The sequence below is a fragment of the Caretta caretta genome, chromosome 20 (genome assembly GCF_965140235.1).
Source record: "Caretta caretta isolate rCarCar2 chromosome 20, rCarCar1.hap1, whole genome shotgun sequence".
Lineage (NCBI taxonomy): Eukaryota > Metazoa > Chordata > Testudines > Cheloniidae > Caretta > Caretta caretta.
This window is the reverse complement of record NC_134225.1, coordinates 14,297,314-14,313,481: the sequence shown is the minus strand read 5'-3', so window position 1 is coordinate 14,313,481 and position 16,168 is coordinate 14,297,314. Positions and strand designations below refer to the sequence as shown.

Sequence of the window (16,168 nt, the reverse complement as noted above, 5' to 3'; positions counted from 1 at the left end):
ATGCAGTAAGATATCCCATCTACATTCAGGGGTGCCCAACCTACGGCCTGCGGGTCATGCATGGCCCACCAAAGCATTTCATAAGGCCCACAGCCTGCTTCAACACAATATACTAACAGGCAATTCATTAGCGTTTTGTCGTCATGTTTACATCATTTTAGTTTACACAAGTGTGTAAATAGACAATACTGTACATAGAAACAACCTATCTAAATACATACAAAACAAGCTGAACTTAAAATATAAATCAATACAGGTGACTTTAAATCTTATTAAAATATAGAATCTGTTTGGCCCACACAAGGTTGTGCTTAGGTTTATGTGGCCCTCCAATATAATAAAGTTAGGCACCACCTGATTAAATGACTGAGTTTCACAGTATGCAGTGTTGTAGCCGTGTAGGTACCACAATATTAAAGAAGAGCTCAGTGTAAGCTTGAAAGCTTGTCTCTCTCACCAACAGAAGTTGCTCCAATAAAAGATATTACCTCACCCATCTTCTCTCTCTGAGTTTCACTGGTGTGTTTGAGAAATGTGTGGTTTAATTGATCAGTCCAAATTAGGCCTACCTGGGTCAGAATTTAGCTCTTGTCAAGGTAAACTTGTGGTCTTCTCTTTTGTTGTACCTATCTTTAATATTTTTAATTTTAAAAGGCAGTGGGGTGATCCTGGGAATTTCAGTAGTAGGTTAAAATTGGCTGAACCAACGATTACAAGTAGAATAATAAAACCTCTAGGACAATGTGATATGTTGGGAATTAGTGTGTGGCTTCTGCAAAGGAAAATCATGGCTCTGTAATCTGTTAGAATTGTTTGAGCATGTCAGTACCGTATTAGATAAAAGGCAACTGGTTGCTCAATCTTTGTTTGGCCTTTGACAAACTCCCTCGCAAGAGGCTATTTTAAGGAATCTTGAGATGCAAACTACAATCATGGATCAGAAACTGTCTAAGGCTGTGTCTACACTACAGAAGTCTGCCATGCAGATGCTCTATGCCAGTGGGAGAGAGCTCTCCCATTGACATAAAGAAACCACCCCCAACAAGCGGCAGTAGCTATATTGGCAGGAGAGTGTCTTCTGACATAGCACTGTTTACACCGGCACTTATGTCAGTCAGGGGGGTATTTTTTTCACACCCTGACTGACAAAAGTTTTACCAACAAAAGTGCTAATGTAGACATAGCCTAAGAGACAGAAAACAGAGAAGGAATAAACAGCTTTCAAGGTGGCAAAAAGTTAAAAGCTGGGTGCCACAAGGTTCTGTACTAGCATTGGTCTGAATCTGCCTGTTTGTCTCGTCTTACACTGAGACAGCCAGCTCTTGGGGGTAGAGACTGTCTTCTTGTTTCTGTGTTTGTACAGCACCTAGCACTATGGGGTCTGAGTCCATGAGTGGGGCTCCCAGGCACTTCTACAATACAAATAATAATATATTAGTTCTTTACAACAAAACCTACACTAAAAGAACCTAGTTAAAGTTGCAACATCAAACATTGAGAAGTTGCCCACACAGCATAATGTTGCTCCCTTGGGTATATGCATTAGGACAGTCTTTCTTTACACGATCACCTATCTTTTTCCACAGGACCCCTGCCATATACACTGCATGGGACAGATTTGTAACTGAGGAATTCAGAAGAAAGTGCATCCTGTGTGCTGGTTATTCCCCAAGTGTCCATCATGGGATTTCTTGCATGTAAATCTTCTAAAGCAGCTTGTACTGGCAACTGATACTGGGGCCATGTCTACACTACGAGGATTACAGTGGCATAGCTACAGAAGTGTAGCTATGTTTCTGTAGTGTAAATGCTTCCTACATTGATGGAAGGGGGTTTTCCATCGATGTAGGTAATACTCTACCTGAGTGGCAGCAGCTAGGTTGACAGAACAATTCTTTCACTGACCTAGCTGGGCCTACGTTGGTGCTTACGTTGGTTTAACTATCAGGTGCTCAGGGGAGTTCATAATCTAATTAGACAAAACAAAGGGTGGGAGGGAAACAGAGTCATGGAGGGGAAGTTATTTGACCAAAGTCACCCAGCAGGTCAGAGACAGAACCAAGAAAAGAACCCATGTCTCCTGATTCCCAGTCTAATACCTGATCCACTGGATCATGCTGCTTCTCAAGAGGTCCCAGTGCTCAGCTTTCACACTGCAAGTTCCTAAAATGCTGAAATTATTATTTATTTGTATAGCAGTAGTGCCTAGGAGCCCCAGTCAGGGACCAGGATCCCATTGTGCTCAGCACTGTACAAACACAGACCAATAAAACTGTCCCTGGCCCAAAATGCATATCTGCTACATCATTGCCTTTTCCATGTTTTATGGTGGAAGGTGTTAATGGCTGCCATCAAGAGGGTCCTTCATATACAGACAATCACAGACCTGGTCAAAGCCAGTGGGTATGCAAAGCACTCTTCATTCAGTTTAAATGGAAGGAGCAATTAAGTCCCTTTATGTAGTGATATCTATCTAGAAACAATACCAGGCTACTGCCCAAGACACTGGGTCACAGAGTTGAGTTACTGGTTGGTGGGGGGCCCGGAGTTCCCTGGTTACATATCCAGGAGCAACTGGCAAGCTGTGTGTGAGGCAAAAAGCCTTGGGGCACAGGACTGTCTGGAGAGTCAAGCTTGGAAACTGCCTGCTGTTATTTATTGCTACTCTGTTCAGCAAAGAAGGACTTAGTTCAAACCTGTTTAGTTACAAAGAATATACACAGAGAATAGACCTGACTCACTTTATTCATTTGTCCTCCTAATGGGAGCAACCTGGCAAAATCCCAAATGGTGGTAACTACTCAGGGGCAAACATACATTTATGCATCTTGGGTGGCTTAGTTTTCAAATATCTCTTTTGCAAGGAGGGGTTGCTTTGAATAACCAGCAAGTTACATGGTGCTGTATTGTTATTATTGGTATCCAAGAGGAATTAGAGTAATTGGCAAAGAACAAATCTTCTCAAAGCAAGCATTGTAACAAACCTAAGACTTCATGGATATCAGGTTTGGTGCTCACCATGGACACTGTAGCAAGGGGAACAGAATCCAGATCTTCATACTCCAAAAACACAAGCCTCTACCACTTCTGCCAAGAGGGAATCAATAGTAGCAGTATAGGGCTGATGACACACAGCTAAACAGGTTGATTTCCAGCTAGTAGAGAGTGGAGGTAGTTCAAAAAAACATGTACGCTAGCTAGCTCTTTATAGTTGGACAAAGGAAACGTAGTCATTATCTCTAAAAGTATCTACAAAGTGGGGTGTGTGAAGGGTGCTGGTGTGAAGACACACACTGTGCATGTACTGGGAGTTTGCTGTCCTCTCTTTGAAATCTGGGGGAGAGAGAGCAGTGGGGTCACCTGCCATCCCGCTGTGGGAGTTGGGGGTCGGTAGGTTGCCTCCATGAGAAGAATGTGGCCTTGGAGGGTTTGAGAACTGGTTGTTCCCCTTTGTGGGAGGCAGGATGATCATCTGCCCTCTATGGGGTATGGAAGGGGGGTGTCAGTGGCTTTTCCCATCCCACAGAGAGGTGCATGCCGCCCACCCACCATGGGGTGGCGGTGAGGGGGGCTATCTCATTGTCCCTTTGTGGGGGGTTGTTGATGGGGGTCTCTTACTGTCCCTCAGTGGTGGGGGGTGACAGCACTGTCATCCTCTGTCAATGTCCCCTCTGGAGGGCAGGTGTCGGGGGGCTCTGTCACTGTCCCCTCAGTGGTGGGGAGTGGTGGGGGTCTCTGTCAATGTCCCCTCTGGAGGGCAGGTGTCGGGGGGGCTCTGTCAATGTCCCCTCAGTGGTGGGGGGTGGTGGGGGTCTCTCTCAATGTCCCCTCTGGAGGGCAGGTGTCGGGGGGGCTCTGTCACTGTCCCCTCAGTGGTGGGGGGTGGTGGGGGTCTCTCTCAATGTCCCCTCAGTGGTGGGCGGTGGTGGGGGTCTCTGTCAATGTCCCCTCTGGAGGGCAGGTGTCGGGGGACTCTGTCACTGTCCCCTCAGTGGTGGGGGGTGGTGGGGGTCTCTCTCAATGTCCCCTCAGTGGTGGGGGCTGGTGGGGGTCTCTGTCAATGTCCCCTCTGGAGGGCAGGTGTCGGGGGACTCTGTCAATGTCCCCTCAGTGGTGGGGGTGGTGGGGGTCTCTGTCAATGTCCCCTCTGGAGGGCAGGTGTCGGGGGGTCTCTCTCAATGTCCCCTCAGTGGTGGGGGGTGGTGGGGGTCTCTGTCAATGTCCCCTCTGGAGGGCAGGTGTCGGGGGGGCTCTGTCAATGTCCCCTCAGTGGTGGGGGGTGGTGGGGGTCTCTCTCAATGTCCCCTCAGTGGTGGGCGGTGGTGGGGGTCTCTGTCAATGTCCCCTCTGGAGGGCAGGTGTCGGGGGACTCTGTCACTGTCCCCTCAGTGGTGGGGGGTGGTGGGGGTCTCTGTCAATGTCCCCTCTGGAGGGCAGGTGTCGGGGGACTCTGTCAATGTCCCCTCAGTGGTGGGGGTGGTGGGGGTCTCTGTCAATGTCCCCTCTGGAGGGCAGGTGTCGGGGGGTCTCTCTCAATGTCCCCTCAGTGGTGGGGGGTGGTGGGGGTCTCTGTCAATGTCCCCTCTGGAGGGCAGGTGTCGGGGGACTCTGTCACTGTCCCCTCAGTGGTGGGGGTCTCTCTCAATGTCCCCTCAGTGGTGGGGGGGGTGGGGGTCTCTGTCAATGTCCCCTCTGGAGGGCAGGTGTCGGGGGGTCTCTCTCAATGTCCCCTCAGTGGTGGGGGGTGGTGGGGGTCTCTGTCAATGTTCCCTCTGGAGGGCAGGTGTCGGGGGACTCTGTCACTGTCCCCTCAGTGGTGGGGGGTGGTGGGGGTCTCTGTCAATGTCCCCTCAGTGGTGGGGGGGGGTGAGGGTCTCTGTCAATGTCCCCTCTGGAGGGCAGGTGTTGGGGGGGCTCTGTCAATGTCCCCTCAGTGGTGGGGGGCGGTGGGGGTCTCTCTCAATGTCCCCTCTGGAGGGCAGGTGTCGGGGGGTCTCTGTCAATGTCCCCTCAGTGGTGGGGGGTGGTGGGGGTCTCTGTCAATGTCCCCTCTGGAGGGCAGGTGTCGGGGGGCTCTGTCAATGTCCCCTCAGTGGTGGGGGGGGTGGGGGTCTCTGTCAATGTCCCCTCTGGAGGGCAGGTGTCGGGGGGGCTCTGTCAATGTCCCCTCAGTGGTGGGGCGTGGTGGGGGTCTCTGTCAATGTCCCCTCTGGAGGGCAGGTGTCGGGGGTCTCTGTCAATGTCCCCTCAGTGGTGGGGGGCGGTGGGGGTCTCTGTCAATGTCCCCTCTGGAGGGCAGGTGTCGGGGGGTCTCTGTCAATGTCCCCTCAGTGGTGGGGGGTGGTGGGGGTCTCTGTCAATGTCCCCTCAGTGGTGGGGGGGGGTGGGGGTCTCTCTCAATGTCCCCTCTGGAGGGCAGGTGTCGGGGGGGCTCTGTCAATGTCCCCTCAGTGGTGGGGCGTGGTGGGGGTCTCTGTCAATGTCCCCTCAGTGGTGGGGGGGGGTGGGGGTCTCTGTCAATGTCCCCTCTGGAGGGCAGGTGTCGGGGGGGCTCTGTCACTGTCCCCTCAGTGATGGGAGTGGGCGACTGTCGCTGCCTTTTCTGTGGGGGATCCCACCTAGAGGGCCCCGACCAGTAACGCCCCCTCATCTGAGGAAGGCAGACAGGGCGTGCACCCTCCACCCACTGCCTCTTGCGGGCAACGCCCACCCCTCCGCTTTGGCCCCCATCCCGGGCTGATGATTGGTTCTCCCTGATCCATGCCCCGCCCTTCTGGACGTCTCGCGAGAATCTCGCGCGTAGGGAGGGAGGGGGCACCCAGCGCGAGACCCAGGGACAGCTCGAGAGGGACGGAGTCAGCGCGAGATTCCGTGGCCAGCGCGAGGCAGAGGTGCGGACCTGAGGCAACCCAAGTGTTCCCCCCGGTCTCGAGGTGAGCGAGGCCCCCCGCTGTCCCACCAGAGTAGGCTCTGGGCCCCCCCTCACCTCCCCGATTTTCGTGAGAGTACCGGCCCCTTCCGTGAGTGACAAGCCTCGTCGGCCAATCGGTACACCGGGCATCTTGGAGTGATGGGCGCCGCAACCAACAGCGTCCGGGAATGGTGTGGTCACACCCCTTTAGGGATGGGCGGGGCTCAGGGTTGCTGGAGGCTCCGAGGGGCCCGGGCGGTGGCTGGTGGGGGGGGCCCCGGCCACGGACAGCTGGTTGGGGGCGTGCAAATGTCTGCTCGTGAGGGGTCCTGGGCTCCTTAGTGGGGGGCTCTGAGTGCTTTGGTTTGGGGGGTTATGAGGGGACCCGTGATGAGAAGGGGTTCTGGGCTGTGCCGTTGGGGGTTATGGGGGTCCCTATGCAGCAGGGCTGTTCTGGGTCAGCAGGTGGCTATGGGGCGGGTCCTCGTGCAGTAGGGAGATCCTGGCCTGCGTAAGGGCTTGGGGCTCTCTAGTGAAAATGAGTGAGTTAGGGAGATGGCAGGCTTGGGGGTAGAGGGGGCTCATGGGATTGGTAGATTGGGGGTGTCAGAAAAGCAACTTGATGGGGTTCTAGGATAATGCTGAGACTAGATATAGTGGGAGTAACCCTTTAACAGCCCCCCTCTTGGGAAGTGTATTGGAAGGGGTTGACTTCCCCCATCCCCAGGCAAGTTACATCAGTTACTCTAAATATCAGTAGGGTAAAAACGTAATGTTTAAATTGCACAATCTTTGTGTGTGTGTGTATATATAACTACAGTTATTTAAGAAAGTATATATATTGTGCAATTTAAACATTAAGTTTTTACCCTACTGATATTTAGAATAACTGATGTAACTTGCCTGGGGATGGGAGGAGTCAACCCCTTCCAGTACACTTCCCAGGAGGGGGGAGTGTGTGTGTGTGTGTGTGTATGTATGTATCTCACTGTTAAAGTTTGGGCTTCCAAAGTCTATGAGAACTTGTTGAAGCAATGAGTGTTTAATCCATTACTGCACAATTGCTTCTCTTTCACTTACATACTGTGGTAGACTAGGTGACAGTTTCTAGTAAATTAGAACTATTAAACAAACTGGCTCATTTGTCAAAAGGGTTTCATCTTTATTGCTAAAATTAATTGGGCCCCATTTTCTTTCCTTACCCTAAAAGAAAAAGACCAACAGGTTAGACTTTTCTTACATGAAATATTACATGAAAATAAAAATACTTGTTGATGCATAGAAAATCAGCATAGATTAATCAAATAAACTTGATTTTTTAAGACCAGACTCTGCTGTAATTTACACACTTCCACTGCGATCCTTCATAACCTCTTTCCATTCTCCTATCTGTACCTTTTTCTATGCTGCTTTCTATGCATGGAATGCCATCTCTATCCCGGTTCTGCAGGTAGTTACTGTCTCCATATTCAGGTCCCTTCTAAATACTAAATTTTTCTATGAATGAATTAATAAAATTATATGCATACTTTCTCTTGGCTCTTCAGCATGTCTTGTTTCATCATTGTGTTTTGTGGGGTAGGGACTTTTTTCAGTTTGTCTGGTACAGCATCAAGCACATTGTTAACCATAACCAATAGCACTATGCAAAGGGATTGTATGGTGCTTTACAAACTATATTTTAGTGAACGGGCAATAATTATATTTATATAATCACTTGTGGTGTGGAATGCAGCAGCTATTCTGAATCACAAATTCTATAAAACAGTTATTTGACACAAATTAAGAATAACTTCACTGGAACAAAGGGGATTTTATGGGGGTAGAATATAATTGCCTGAGTTGGAATCTTGTTATTACCAGGGTTAACATCCCTTCTTTTAAAAAAAAAAAAAAATTGTATTTGGCTGCTTTCATGTGAATACATATTAACCATTTATCATTCTGGCCAACCATAATCAGTTTCATGGCTGTAGTTTAACCATCACTGAAGTGCCTGTTTACTGTTAGTGTCTAAAAAGAAGGTTGAACTGATGGAAGTTACAGGCCATAAATGTAGATGTAAAGTTTGTTGAAGTATGGTTAACTGTATTTGTATCTGCAGTAGCCTCTTTACAGAGAGGGTTCTTCATTTGGACCAATTATTTCTAATCCCAGAATCTGATTGGGAGTAGAGAGGTGGAAAACCAGTCTTTCTGTTTCAGAACTGTGAACAAACAGGTATTGGATGAAGCTATCTTGTTCACAGAATCCTAGTTTACAAAACCTGAAGGGCCATTGAATTATACAAATTTGTTCCATTTTCACAGTTGTACTCAAGCAAAGACATTTGGGAAATGTCAAATTTTCTCTATATTTCAGGTGATAAATTTAGAGCGAGAAAATGTATGTTGTTTAATCATAGCGTTAGAGCAGGAAAATACCTTTCAGGATATCTGGTCCATCTCACTGGCCAGTGCAGGATTAATCCATTCTATATTTTCTTGAGACAATCCAGTTGTAAATGTCTCAAGCAAGAGGGTTTCTTTGTGGAGACTATTCCTGCATCTAACAGATTTAACTTTTGACAACTTTATTTGTACTTAGCCAAATTTTGCGTTAAATTTATGCCATTATTCTTGGTTATACTTACTTGTACAATGCTCCTTCTCCCTCACTGGCATTCACTCTTCAAATAATTGTAGACAGTTTGTGTCCATCTTAGTTGTCATTAGCCAAATTACACATGTAGCTTCTTTAATGTTTCTTCATAAATCAGTCCCTTAAGTGACTTTATTGCTCTCTCCCCCCCCCCCCATGTCCTCCAGTTTGTCAGTAGTAAGTGCTGATATTGGGTTGCTTAGAGCTGAATAAAGTTCACATCAGAGTTTTAGAGATGAGGACATAACCTTTTTGCTCTGGGTCACATTTTTTCCCATTCCTTATCACATTACAAACTCCTGTCTAATTTAGTGTCCACTATCACCTCAAGTATCTTCTTCCTTCCACCTATGATCTAGCTTACATTTCCCAAAGTATTAAATGCATTTATTTCAAGTTGAATTTCTTTTTGTGCATGCCCTTATTTCTAATGTTTCTAGATTTCTTACTGTTTCTTAGTTCTCCCTGGTGTTTGCAACACCTCCCAGTTTAGGTATCTCTGAATTTCTCTAATGCTCTGATTTTTCTCTTCTTGCCCCATCATCCACATTCTACATAGTGTACAAAGATGTCAAATGAAAATGAACTTCATCTTGACTCAGCAGTGCTCTTCCTGGTGCTGCATCCAGCTTGGTAAATTGCAATTATCATTAACCTTTTTAAAATCTGGTTGAAGGACTGCAGTTAGTCTGTGTGACAATGTTCTTATGAAGCTAATTTGGAAGTGCTGTAAAATCCATGTGGCGTGACTCCTACTGTGATGGGGATTGCAAAGGTATGCAGTGCACAAAGTATTGGATAGCAACATATTGAACTGATTTGTATTGTCAATTTAATTATAGTGGTTTACAGTGAACTTAGTTCTTGTGACACATGGTTATAAATTCAAAAATGTAAGCATGATATGGGAGGGAGTGTTTAGCAGTTGGGATTCCTGGGTTCTCTTTACTGGCTTTGTCACTCTAGCCATGTGATACTGGGCAATTCACTTAAGCTCCCTGTGCCTCAGTTTTCCATAGGTAAATTAGTTCTAATACTCATCTTTGTAAAGTGCCTTGTGAGCCTTTTGTCGGGTGAAAGGTGCAATAAGTGCAGATTTGACATTGGAAATGTTGCTTTTAAAAGTTTTTAAATGGAAAAATAAAACAATTGATTTAAAAATCAAACTTTTTTGATTGGATTTCTTTATTTTCAGATCTCTTCTTAATAAGGGTCATAGTGGTGGTTGGGAAGGCTGAGGAGGATAACCCCAGAATGGGCAAAGTGAGTTGACTAGAGTCTGAGGTTCTCAGACTGATGTATAGGGAAGTTATTAACTCTCCCCCTACTTGTTGCTCAACTTAAGAGATGAAGTGCTAACGGATATCAGGGAACAGTTGTGTGAAGGAAACTAGATCTCTGTTCCCAACCTCCTTTGGGATGTAGAAGGTAGGTTATGAATCTTACCTGTTGTGGGTGATGGGGGTAGGGGATACGAGCAATCAACAGTAGAGTTCTTATGGAAATATGTAGCAGTGATTGGAGTTTGCTACCATTTGGGACATTTCCTTGTTCACATTCAGTAGTTGGCTCTTCATGGTAAAAAGTTTTAAAATTCCTCAGTAAAACTTCTTAGAGAGTATCATTCTACAGGTCTCCTGGTGTGGCAGGTATGTGCAGCATGTTCATCTGAGGACTGCAGTATTTGGATTCCATATTGGAATGACGTGTAGAATCGTATTTCTATGTGATATTTTGCTTTACGTGCTACTTAGCACTTGAACTTTTCCAGGGCAAGACACTTAAGGCCATATTTTCAGAACTGCTCCTATCCCATTTAGGCACTTAAATGAAATGGACATATTTTCAAGCGTGACTCCCAGTGGGAGCTGCTGGGTGGTGAGTTCTTTTGACAGTCTGGCCTCATGAACCTAATTTTTCAAAGATGTTGCGTCCCTTCTGCTCTCACTGACTTTTTAAACGTAGAGCAATTCCTTTTCTTGTTTTTTTGCTTTGAAGAAACTCCTAATACGGTGAGTCGACTAATTTTTCAACATTTTAAACTTCAATTAATAGTCTCATTTCCTTTTGAATTAATTGCTAACCTCAACTTCCAGCATTTTATGTTTGTTGCTGCAATGTTAGATCATAACATCTGTGTTGAACTTTTGTCTTGCTGACATATTTCCCATGATGTCAGTTAAACAATTGCCAGTGAATCAGTGGCCCCTTTGTTCTGCTCTTCTCCATTTCCCTTGATATAGCAAACTAGGTCTGAAATAATTAAGGCTAGTCTATGCACAGAATTGCTCTGGTTTAATAAAGGCGTTCTTATTCATTTATTTTATTTTATTTTTTTTAACAGATTTAGTTAAACCAGTACAAAGGCTGTGTGGACAGCATAAATTGCTTCAGAACAGGTTGAACTAAACAGAAATAAGGTTAAGTCCACACTGTGGCAGCACAACTGCTGCTGTGTTGCTGCAGCACCGCAATATAGGTGCTTCTTATATTCATGGAAGAGGTTTTTTTTTTTGTTTTTTTTTTTTCCCCACTGATGTAGTTAACCCACCTCTCCAAGAGGTATTAGCTAAGTCGATGCAAGAATGATTCCTTTGACCTAGCTGCGCCTACAGTGGGGATTAGGTTGACTGCACATGAGAGACAGGTTTCCACACCGCTGAGCAACGTAGCTAGGTGGATTAAAGTTTTAGGTATAGACCAGGCCTAAATGTCTATGTAGAGGATTGTGCCAGTTTAACAAAAGAGGTGCAAACGTGTGTGGGGCCAACCCCTTAGCAGCAGCATTTTTGCAGAGGGGAAATAATTCACTCTAGAAGACAATGTGTTTTACAGGTGCTAGCTTCACAACTATTAGAGCTTCTGGCATCAAAGTCTCATCTCTAAAGTAGTGGATTAAAGTTCATGCCCTAGGGTGACTCCTCATTTTTAAATGCATGGAGATGGGATGGTTCTTAAATGTTAATAGGTAACAATTTGCTTTTGCTGTAGTTAGTTTTTAGTTCTTTTGAGAGAGAAATTTAGCTTAATTCTTTCTACAAGTTCATATTTTTCCCTGTTCCGTAACTGTTCATCATGGAGTTTCTTGCATTGTTCTCTGAAGCATGTATTCTGTCCATTGTTGGACTGAACACTGGTCTGCACTGCAGTCCCAAATGGGCTGTCATAAGCTAGAGAAGGAGCAACATGGAGTTGAACCCCCAGTATGTAGTGAAGTTCCCTAAAGAAGGCAACGTGGTATGATGACGGATTGCAGATAGCAAGTAGTGCTTCAGCTCATGTTTCATAAAGGGAGATGCAGCTCTGTTAGGAAAGCGCTGCAGTAGTCTGGAATGTAACTGTCTGCTGTCCCACCCTTATGTGAAAGAATAAACTGGTGGCAAAGTACTGCTGCCAGCCATTACAAGCTGATTCATGAGAGTAAACAAAGTCTCTCTACCAGTTACAGGCCACATTAGCCACTGGTATTACCTTCTTATTCATGATAAACTTACAGTGCATCTCTTCCAGATATTTTCTGTGTACTTTTTGTGAGGCAAGAGAGGTATTATAGTATTGAACTGTGCTGAAGAAAAGTTTTTAGGTTCCTTTTATCTGAAATGCCAGTTATGAATGGAGCGTCAAGGAGTGTTGTTGTGAGGCTCCCACTTTCAGTGCATTGTGAGGGTGTGCTCCCACAGAACCAGGATTTGCTATGTCATTGAAAGTTAGTTCCTCGGATTTTGCTAGCCTGCCATGCTCACAAAGAATATTTTTCAGCTCTGTGTTGGCAAGGGTAAGGAGAGGAAATGATTCTGTTCTGAATACCACTGTTACTTTTTTTTTTAAAAGCTGCTTAAGGCCTAGTCTGCACTTAAAACTTATAATGGCATGGCTATGTTGATCAGGGATGTGAATAAAAACACAACCCCTGGTGACAGAGCTAAGCCGACAAAACCCCCAGTGTAGGCGCAGCTATGCTGACAGAAGAGGACTTCTGTTGGCATAGCTAATATCATTTAGGGTGATGGTGTTCCTACACTGGCAGAAAAACTCCTCCTGTTGGTGTACGCGGCATCTGTACTAGAGAGTATGGTGGAATAGACTCTGTAGTGTAGACATAGTTTAAGGTGGAACATAAGCTTTTTGTCTGATAGCAAAAGCTTTCACTTATGGTGGCAAAAAATAAAAACCTACCACAGTACAACCTTAATTATCTTACTATACTGGGGGATATTGAATAATTTCAGATAACTGAGGCATTGAATATTTGGGAGAATTTCCACTATAGTTGATGAGACATAATTCTGTTTTGGGTATTTGAGGGTCAGATAATCAGGGTTACACTGTAGAAGTACTTAATGGTACTGTTTTGGGGATTCTCTTTAGGGGTAATGTTTCACTGTCACCTTCCCTGCCCTCAAGTTGAAATATAACACATTTGGGCAGGAAAAACTTGAGTAACTAATCTGCTTCTAATAAATTTAAAAGTTTGTCCTTGCTGCATTACTTATTGCACTGGAATCTGAAGGTCAAGTCTACTCAACATCTCCTATTTGGGATGTATAGTCTAGATCAGATATAGAAAGATGGTGGTTTTAAAATTGTCAACATTGTGATAAATTTAATTAGAAGGAGAAGAGAGGCAGGTGAAGTCCAAATATAGTACTAAGTACGTCACTGGTAGTATCTAGGTAGATGTAAGTTTCACTAATTTAAACTGCTTAATTCTTGACTTGTGAAATCTGACTCCTTTATAGGGGATGCACAGATAGTTTAGGTCCAGGATTTAGTATTTAAATCCAGGCATGGTGAGTGTCACAAACCAAATAAAAATAAAAGTATTTTACACTTCCATAAACTTCAGTAAAGTTTTTCCCATGCACTATTGCAAATCTAAACAGAACTAGATTCACCAGTCTAGTTTTAAACTAAACAATGTTCAAAAAGTAAACAGTGAAGCATAAACTAAAACTTAAATTCCATCAGTTTTAATAATCTGAGGTAGTTCTAATAACCCAATATGCTATTTAGTACAGGTGTGGATATTTTTCATAATAATAGCATGACAGTTGATAACTTTATTCATTCCTCTTCAACCAGAAGTTCACTGCACAATGTACTTTGGTGAAGAAATGCATATAATCTTTGTTTTATTTCTTTGTTTTGAATCTCTGCATTTATAACACAATTGTGGAATATGTAAACTTTGATAATCCATAGGATGCTGTTATCTAACTTACATAGTGCCTTTCATCCGTAAGGATTCCAGATCCCCTCTATAGGTAATCACTTTGCTCCCTGCTAAAAGGTAGCTCCTTCTTAGGTAAACTGCAGCAGTTGTTTAACACATGCAGCAACAAACCTGGTCTCTAGACATTGTCTTGTTTATAAATGGAGCATCTCTTGCACTCCTCTGTGAGCACTATAGCATCACTTTAGCTCCCCATGCATCAAATAATCCACACTGTAGAATTTGAAGCTGAATACATATAAATGCCCACATATGTTATAAATAAAAACAGGCAATGTTTTAGGTGGGTGCGGGGACATATTTTCACTTAATGTTCACACGCATACAACTGCCTTATGGCTTCACTTAACTCCAACTCTCACACTGTGCAGTCAGGTCTAACGTTTAACAGTAGTTTTGTCCACAAGTCACTTAAAACTGGTTCTTATGGTAATATGCTATTTTCAACTTGGGAGAGCCTCTACTATTTTGCAAGACCCTGCCTTTACCCTTCTTAGCAGTTGTCTAAGGCACAGATAGTGATTTAAATCTAAAGGCCAGAGTCCAGGGGTAACATTTTCAAAAGCTTTTAAGGATATGTCTGCACAGCAACTAGATGCCTGTGACTGGCCCATGCCAGCCAACTTGGTCTTGCGTGGCTTGGGATGCGGGGCTGTTTCATTGCTGTGTAGACTTTTAGGCTTGGGCTGGAGCCTGGGCTTTAGGACCATGTGAAGTGGGAGGGGCCTAGAGCCTGGTTCTCCAGCCCAACCATGGAAGTCTACATAGCAATGAAACAGCCCCTCAGCCTGAACCCTACAAGCCTGAGTCAACTGGCATAGGTTAACTGAGGGTGTCTAGTTACTGTCTAGACATACCTTAAGTGACTTAGGAATCAAAGTCCTGTTTTCAAAGGTTGCTTAGGAGACTCACTCTAAGTCTACACTAGAGAGCTTACAGCGGCACAGCTGGACCAATGCAGCAAGAACTCTCCTGTAGCTGCTCTATGCCAAAGGGAGAGAGCTCTCCCATCGACATAATTAACACCTCCTCCCCCCCAACGAGCAGCGATCGCTATGTTGGCGGGAGAAGCTCTCCTGCTGACATAGTGCTGTACACACTACCATTTGTGCTGGCGTAACTTATGTCGTGCAGGGATGTGGGTTTGTTGTTTTTTGTTTTTCTTCACACCTCTGAGCGACATAAGTTTTGCTGACATAAGTGGTAGTGTAGACATATAGGCACTTAGGAACCTAATACTCAATGTAAGTCAACAGGACTGAGGCCACGTCTACACTACCACTTATGTCAGCAAAACTTTTTTGTCGCTCGGGTGTGTGACACAGCCCCTCCCAACAAGTGACTCAAGTTTTGCCTGCATAAGCGCTTGTGTGCACAGCACTATGTCTGCAGGAGATGCTTGCCCGCCGATGTAGTTACCGTCACTCATTGAGCTGGTGGTATTACGTTGATGGGAGAGCTCTCTTCCATCGGCATAACGTGGCTACATGAGCACTCTTCCAGCGATACTGCTGTATCGGCACAGCTGTAAGCTTGTAAGTGTAGACATGGCCTAAATGACTTTTGAAAGTGGGATGCAGGCTCCTAAGTCGTTCAGGCACTTCTCATAGTTATCTCTGTAATAATCAGTAGGCAGCACTGGGTCTCTTACATTATTTTTCTCCATTGTTCTTGCAGTTGTAATATAACTGCATGTGAATCATTTCTGCCCCAAATATTCTAGATGTCTTTCAGTAGATGAACTTTAGTGTACATAAGGACATGCCACAGCTAATGACATAATCTCAGCCTTCCCCTGTATTTGTTCAAGACCAGGGTGTTGCTTAGGTGGTTATGAGTTCATTTTGAAATACCCTTTTTTAAAATGTATTTGTCTAGTTTGCAGGAAGCAGTGCCAAAGTTTCTAACTCTGTGACCTCTATATAGAGCACCTTCTGCAAAGGGTTACAAGGAGTCAGTGGGTCAGCATGCTCAACAGTTGCAGTCTAGTCTTAATACATCAAAATCAGTAATATGAGAAGCAGGTAAGCCACTAACTTTAGATTTTTAGTGAAGCCTTGTGCAGTGTCATTTTGGTTTGATGTTGGATGGCTAGATGCCTTGGATCTCCTTGACTTTTGTCAGCCTGGATTCAGACCTGAGTTCAGCACAGTCTGGTTATAATAAAGATTTGGGGTCCATGCTCATAATGTTAGATCTAATCAGCTTGTTTGATACCATTGATTATGAGGTGGTTTTGACTTGGCTGTGACTTCAATCAGAGTTCATTTGGGCAACTACTTTTCAGACCTGTGTCCTTCACCTGTTACTTGAGTTCACTGTAACATAGAGATTGTACTACTGCAAGGCATGCTACATAGTGGTACTCCTTAAATCAATGTGGA

General features: G+C 44.9%; 1 protein-coding gene across 3 annotated transcripts in view; it reads left to right on the top strand.

The window, feature by feature from the left end:
- Positions 1-5,806: 5,806 nt before the first annotated feature.
- ATF7 (activating transcription factor 7) overlaps positions 5,807-16,168 on the top strand; it is a 110,511-nt gene continuing 100,149 nt past the window's right edge. For 2 of the 3 annotated variants that reach the window (XM_048831859.2, XM_048831860.2), the window contains exon 1: positions 5,809-5,933. The gene's annotated coding sequence lies outside the window, so the exon portion shown is untranslated. Of the gene's footprint in view, positions 5,934-16,168 lie in introns of all 3 variants that reach the window. The other variant, XM_075121797.1, reaches the window with a different exon arrangement.